The following is a 7,075-nucleotide window of genomic DNA, read 5'->3' as shown; positions in this document are numbered from 1 at the left end:
GACACTTCACTGCTCCCTCCTGTGCCCTCAACATGACCATCTGAGCAGCCGTCAGATGGGTGAAGCTAAAACTGTATTTCCCCTCACGGGGTCAATAAAGGACAACCAATATTGTCGCTGTTGGCTGTACTGAAGTTATGAATATACAGATTTCGAAGACCTAGGCTTTGACGCCTACATGGTTCCAACTCAAGACCTCCTCCCCGGCCAATTCCGTCCTACTAGAGACTGATCACCGAATGGTAATCCCTATTGAATTGCCAATTCGGGTATCGGCAGAAGACGTCCTGCAGTCGTCCCAGAACCAGGCGTAAAAATAGACGCAGTTCCTGGCCGTCTAAATCAACAGCCTTCCTTTGGCTGCTCATATGTCGGGAAACTGTTATTATTCAGGAAATGTTCCAATGGATGCAATGTAGTTATTATAGTCACAAGCTCGTTAATATTTTTAATTGGTTCACTATTCATAAAACCCACAGACAGACTTAACCCCATTCACCTTAATTAAAACTTTTTTTTTCTAAATTAGGAAAAATAGCAGATCCACCAGCTTTGTATGTGAATTAAGGGTTCAAGATAGTACTGTGTAAGTGGTGATACAGTTTCAGCTGATGGATATATATAACGTTACAGCTTGTATCTATCTGTAAATATTTTAGGTCTGTAGACGACACTTTTATCCAGAGAGATTTACAAGTGTAGCGTTAAGACTGCAAAAATAAAAACAAAATTAATTTGGGAGTTTTACCAAGTTCCTGTGCCTGATATTTGAGTTTATGGATGTGGTGCATGAGCTCATGGATGCTTAAACAAAAATCACACTTTTAATTTCTCTTGCTAAGATGCAAAGTCACCAAAACATTCATGAATGTTGGCACTGGTGGATGGATAACAGAAATAGCTGATACTCATGTTTGCTTTACTTCACGGCACCATTTCACGACTCTTTCAATAGATTGATTGCATCATCTGCAGCAGGGGCTCTCACGCACAGGAAGTACTCTATTTGGGCCTCCTGTTTCCATAAAAGTGCCATGTATCCTAAAGTGACGAGTTATGGTGCTGTGTAAACTATGTACACTATTTTTTGAATATAGAAACCGTAGTGCTTCGTGGTCTGCATGCACAACTTCCCAAAAAGGGCCCATGAATTATGAATTATGAACAAAGATCCCAGAAGCTCAGGATGTTGCTGCCAAGATGTACAATGAATCGCTTGGCTGATGAAGATACAATCAACAGCATAAAACAATTCCCAACTCGAGTTTATTATAGTTATCCTGCAGGCAATCGGAGATATTGTGACCGCTTGAGTGTGTGTGTGTGTGTGTGTGTGTGTGTGTGTGTGTGTGTGTGTGTGTGTGTGTGTGTGTGTGTGTGTGTGTGTGTGTGTGTGTGTGTGCGTGCGTGTGAGTGCGTGCGTGCGTGCGTGCGCATGTGTGTGTGTGTGTGTGTACAGCTGTGCAGGTTATTTAATAGGCTACCACTAATTAAGATTAATATATTATATTTTTGCATACATAATATACCAAAAATATATCACAATATTTCACACAGGGGTGCGTGAGTTTGTAGATCTGCTTTTTGAAAAAAATAATCCCCACTTATGATTGCTGAAAATAGGAACGCCAGGCTGCAAGTGCTTAAGTCTGTCTGTGGGTTTTATAGAACTAGACCGGTGCCCAGGGAACGACGCAAGTCAGTAACGATGCAAGTTGGGAATGCATGCCCCACCTGGTTATGCAATACCCGTGGTACCCGTGGTCTGAGTCCGTCCGTCCGTCCGTCCGTTTTATGCACACATATGGAGTTCAGGCATGCTCAAATATGGAGTCCGGACCAGTCCATGATGCCAATAGTATGATGTCATATTATGACATCAGGGGTACACCTACGGATGGGGATTTACAGATATATCAATATTTGTTTGGATATCCGCTGATCCCATCGACTTCCCACTCAGCGCATCACTCCCTCGGGTTCACGAGATATGTAGGGCGAGGGGCGGGGGACGGGGTAAAGTCTGTCTAATTTTTCAGATTCCATTCTGATTGGCTACGATTGCCTTTCAAAGTTGGCGGGAGGGACCCATTCCACCATGTCTAACTCTTATTTATTTAAAGAGTTAGGCCAAAAGGTCAAGCAGACTGTTTTGGGTGGTGGTTCTCCCATGACCTACTACTGGAGTGTACGTGCAAAGTTTCATGGCAAGCATTCAATAAATAAAAAATCCACATGCATTCCTTTGATCGTGATGCAACGCCCCAGTTTGACTCCTCCCATTAATGCCAGACTAAATCTTCTGTCATTTTGCGTTTTCTTCAAACACACTTTCTTCTACTACTCCTACAGATTTTGTCCAAAACTCACTCATCGTCTCTACGCAGTCATGTAATCAAGATGTATCAGATTCCATTACGATTGGTTACGACTCGCCTGTGCTCAGAGGAGCGCTATTTTCTTTCATTTAATTGTTTTTCCAATCCCCACTGTTGGTCTGGGGACGATGTAGACTACCATGTGCATCCTCTGATTCCCATGGAGCTCAGATCTCCTGTCCAGTTGGCCAGCTGTTTATCTATTTTACTGTATCAGACTTTAAAAAAAAAAAAAAACTCCCAATTGTCATTGTACAGTAATTGATTATTATTAGGCTGGTCCTGACATCTTCCCCCAGGCTGCCTGTCATGTTGGATTCATTTAACACCTCATATCATGTGCATCACTTAAACCCTTGAGTCAGGTATATATTTTAAATCTTTGTAAGCTATTTAGCCAGCATAACATACTTTAAGCTATAGTAGAGTAGATAAAAAACTACACATACAAAATAATTTAAGATTATGGAATGATTTAGCGCCCTCCCGTCAGGCGCAGCATTGACGTGAGACGCAGGACAAGGTGGAGGGTTGAGTCCTTGTGGATGTTGTAGTCAGACAGGGTGCGGCCATCTTCCAGGTGCTTGCCAGCGAAGATCAGCCTCTGCTGGTCGGGGGGAATGCCCTCCTTGTCCTGGAGTTTGGCCTTGACATTCCTGATGTTATCACTTGGCTCGACCTCGAGGGTGATAGTCTTGCCAGGGAGAGTCCTCACAAATATCTGCATGCTTGCTGAATTTGAGTTGCTCAATTTTCCGTCTGGAAGTCAGTGTGAGCCACTTTTATGTTGGCGGTGATGTCACAGTTATTTCCGACCTCGCATTGTGATTGGCTGAGAGGTGTACTTGTGTTCCCAGTTTTGACTTCGCACTTCAATCGTGTCACGTCATTTCACGTCATTCTTTGTCATTCCCATATTGTGCACGTGCCTCATTGCTAAGGCTGGCTGGCGTATGGCCGTCAATCACTAAATGGTCCTCCCTGTGAGCTGCCTAGCATGCACAAATCCTTCTGATTCTGGCAACATTTGCATAATGTTAATAAGGATGTTAAGTGGAAATAGAGTTTAAAGTGTCAGTGCATGGACAGTTTCTATAGTAAATTGATCATGCTAAGCTGCAAAATGCTAAGGAGTTGTGAAAGGAATGTACATAGAAAGCAGCAAACATTGTTGGGGAGTAAAGATTATGAGAGGTTTGTTCATGATAAGCAACAGCACTTCAGTGAAATGTGGCCTCCAAAGCTACCAGACGACCTATTAGTATTGAAGAAACATGGTTTAACAACAAACCATTATGCGCCAAACCTAGGACATGTGAGCAGAATTTAAACACCTGCACAGGCCTTAAAGTTAATTTGGAACAAATCCTTTGAGTACAAAGCATTAACGGCAAACGAAAAACTCAATTAACATTTAACCAAGAGGTAAAATAGAACAATACAAACAAGTGCACCTCTGGGCACAGTGAAAATAAGCCCTAATTAGCCAGATGGAAATTATTAAAATAAGATAATCAGAAGACCTCCCTCAGTGTAATGCAGGCTATGTGTGTGTGTGCATGGGAGAAATAAATACTTAATTTTCAAGTAATAAGAAAAAGAAGTGGAAAAGACACTGGAAGGAAAATAACTATCATCTCTAACCTGAAACAAAGCACACACACACACACACACACACACACACACACACACACACACACACACACACACACACACACATGCAAAAAGCATCTCAGTCTCAAAGTAGTCTTAAAGTCAGGTGGTGTTATACAAGTAAATGCAAGAGGCATTTGTCTTTCTTTTTTTTCCCCAATGAATATCATTATAGTTTCCAAACTGCAACACAAATCTAAATTGTGTTTCCTTTCCATTCAGTGACATACTGTATCTGTCCCTCTGTACCCATGTGCCCTGACAGGATGTTGATTCACTGTTATGGTATGCAGCTTATGGTTTGTCTGTACTCCTTGTTAGACACAATAGAGCGAACAATACATCTGCTATTAACACATCCCCCTGAGCCATGATGAGGCTGCATCATCTCTGTTTTTACTGTTCGCTGCCATGAAGTGAATTTGAAATGCCTGTATGATGCTATCAGACCTATACATGCAAGGTTTGTACGATGCACGCAGAAGATTTATGGAAACAGCACCGTCACCCCCACCAATTCACAGCCATACCTGCTGCTATGATTACACTTAATGGCATTTTTCTTGTACTTGCTGCATGAATTGATATGCATAATTTATTTACTTTCTGACAGGTTTTAAATAAGAAGCAGCATCAAGCCACGGAGTAACCTTGGGGCCACATCCGAGTGCACTTGTGTTGCTGTCACTTTAAATAAAACAGGAATAGGCAAATGCAAATCCCGTTCATTCTTCACAAAACCTCAGCTCTCAGTTAAGAAGGCTCTGACATCTTCCTTTGTTTATTATCGGCAGCTCATATGCACAATGGCAACACAACGTTTGGCCGGGTTGAATTCCTTTCCGACTGTCAGGTTTTTAAGGGGATTCTTTTTTATTTTTTTGGAAAACCTGGGCCTCTTGACATTTTGCATCCGTCCGGAAGGGCAAGCCCGTAATTAAAATAAATAACTCACCTTGTTTGCATATTCTTATACAGTATCTGTCTGCAAACACTATTCCAATGGTCTCTGGGAGTAAAAAAAAAGTAGAAGAACACACACACACGCACGCAGGCACGCACACACACACACACACACACACACACACACACACACACACACACACACACACACACACACACACACACACACACACACACACACACACACACACACACACACACACACACACACACACATAATGTCAGCATAATTTAAATTAAATCAGCTTGCCACACAAAATGTCCAGAGGTAATCAAATGGACCAATTCCAAATATGTTTACACCCACCCTTCGATTGTGGTCCAAATGATCTAAAAATAGGGCCCAGGTGAAAATAAAAATATTATGACAGATTATTGGAGCAGCATGTCTGAAGTGAGGTAAACTGAACAGACAGAGGGTAGGAATGAATAAAGACAAGCAAGAAGCCTTCAGTGGATGGTGGAGGTAAACATCTAGAAATGTACACTAAGCCGTGATGAGGATGACCCAGTTCTTAGACTCTTTTAGGCATTTAACAACATTATCTTATCCTAACTTTCAATGAATGCACAAGCAGGGCCTCAGGGCCTGCTCATTATAAACTATCACACCAATACTATAGGGTTTTCCTATTCTTCTTACACATGCACCACAACATACCCAGTAAAATCCTCAGCGTTAATTTAACTCAAAAAATGAAGACAGACGACCCAAGGGAGTGCAGTGCCCGGCGTCGAGTCGGGAATTGCCCATATATGGCCATATATATACTGATAACATCAGGAATGTCCATATATCGGCAATAAAGCCTGTGTATGGGCAATGGGGTCCTGACAATAACGCTACATGCTTTACTGTTTAGTATTCCATCAATGTTACTCACATTTAATATACAAGCCTTCGCTTTGTTTTCTTTTATTACATTTTTTATTGTTTTGCCGGAATTTTCGAAGAATACAAGAATATACCATTTTTATTTCATAGTGCTCCAACGGCCGTCAGACAAATTTGTGTGCACATCCCATCAATAAATAGTTGAAAAATTGATAGAATATGATGTCCCTTGTGGAGGGGGGGTTCCTCTTTCTCTCCTGTGATCTGGTGATCGGGGGAAACCGACCACATGACTGTATAGAGTCCAGCAAAGGGGATCATGTCACATTGACAGACCTACCAGTTATAGTTTGAATAACATCGTTATACTCACTGAGGTACTCATTAAGTCATTTCCATTATAGAGTCAATGGATTCTTTTTTCTTTCTCTAAATGACATTTCTACTTTATATTCATGTGGGAAAACATCAGCATCTGCATCTTCAGTAAAAACATATTTCTTACAGGAAATTAGTTTGGCTTCCACTCTACATAATGGTTCACAATTAAATCACTGTCACTGGGCACACTCAATTATCACTGATAGATTCAGTAACAAGTCCATTTGTTTTGTTTCCCTTCAGAAGATAAGAAGGCCATCTGTTGCAAGACAAATGATCAGTGGGTTGTCTTTATCTTTACGGTAAGCACTATGACATCATGTGATGTTGAATGTATTTGAATTGTTACTGTTACAGTATGTTCTATAGGTTCACGTACACTGTTATGCTCGAGTTTTTTGTGTAAATGTCAGAGCAGCTTTCACCTGCACTGAAACCAGAAATCTATACAATATATAACCGTACACTTATGTTATTTCTCATCATACACCTTATTAAAAATGTAATTAACAATTGCATTATTTGCATTATTTTAACACAACAATACAAGTCTCGTGACAATGACATATCCAAGCCCTGAGTGAAGACACATTCACTGGCGTTGACATGGTCCTGATGATCTTGCTCAATTCTGAAAAATTGTTTTACAAACTTTTCTTCTCTAATATTTTGTGGTTAGAAACATGGCACAGCCCAGAGCCTGGAGCTCCTGCATGAGTTTGAAATAATGTGACAGTGAAGATAAAGTGTGCTGGGGGTGGGAGGAGCACGAAGAGAGAAAAAAACAAAACATCAACAACAACACAGAGAGGTCTCCTGAGAGCTTCTATGTATTTGAAGGTTAGCTCAGCAGTTTTTATTCCAG

The sequence above is a fragment of the Gymnoscopelus microlampas genome, assembly GCF_963454915.1.
Source record: "Gymnoscopelus microlampas genome assembly, chromosome: 8".
Lineage (NCBI taxonomy): Eukaryota > Metazoa > Chordata > Actinopteri > Myctophiformes > Myctophidae > Gymnoscopelus > Gymnoscopelus microlampas.
The sequence above is the reverse complement of the archived record's forward strand: the minus strand, read 5'-3'. Positions refer to the sequence as shown.